This window comes from Suncus etruscus, chromosome 6 (genome assembly GCF_024139225.1).
Source record: "Suncus etruscus isolate mSunEtr1 chromosome 6, mSunEtr1.pri.cur, whole genome shotgun sequence".
NCBI classification, from domain to species: Eukaryota; Metazoa; Chordata; class Mammalia; order Eulipotyphla; family Soricidae; genus Suncus; species Suncus etruscus.
Window position 1 is genome coordinate 3,191,606 of NC_064853.1, and position 465 is coordinate 3,192,070.

Below are 465 nucleotides of genomic sequence, written 5' to 3' on the forward strand. Positions count from 1 at the left end.
TCTCCTCGGCGCAGTCGGGGTTCCCACAGTCCAGTCCCTGGTCCTCGGCCAGGCTCCCCGCATCTGCGGAGAGAGAGGGTTATCAGCGGGGTGGGGCGGGGAGGGGCGTCCCAGGCAGGTGGGGCCCCACCGGGGCTGCCTTGCCTTCAAAGGAGCCCAGTGTCCCTTTCCCTTTCAAACCAACTTATCGGGGCCGGGGATCTGTTTGCAGAGCGCTGGGTGCAGCTCGGGGGGGGGGGGGGGGGACACGACTCCAGAATCCACGGGGAACCCAACAGCTCTGAAAACAAGTTCTGCTCCCCTTTGTCCACTTTGGTCTGCATGTGCGTGTGCGTGAGTTTGGGTTGGGGGCTGGGATCTTGGAAGGGGGGACCCCAGAGTTCTGGGCCTGTGCGTGTGTGTGTGCAAGTGCTTGTGTGTGTGTGTATGTGTGTGTGTGTGTGTGTGTTTGGGATTTGGGGCCGG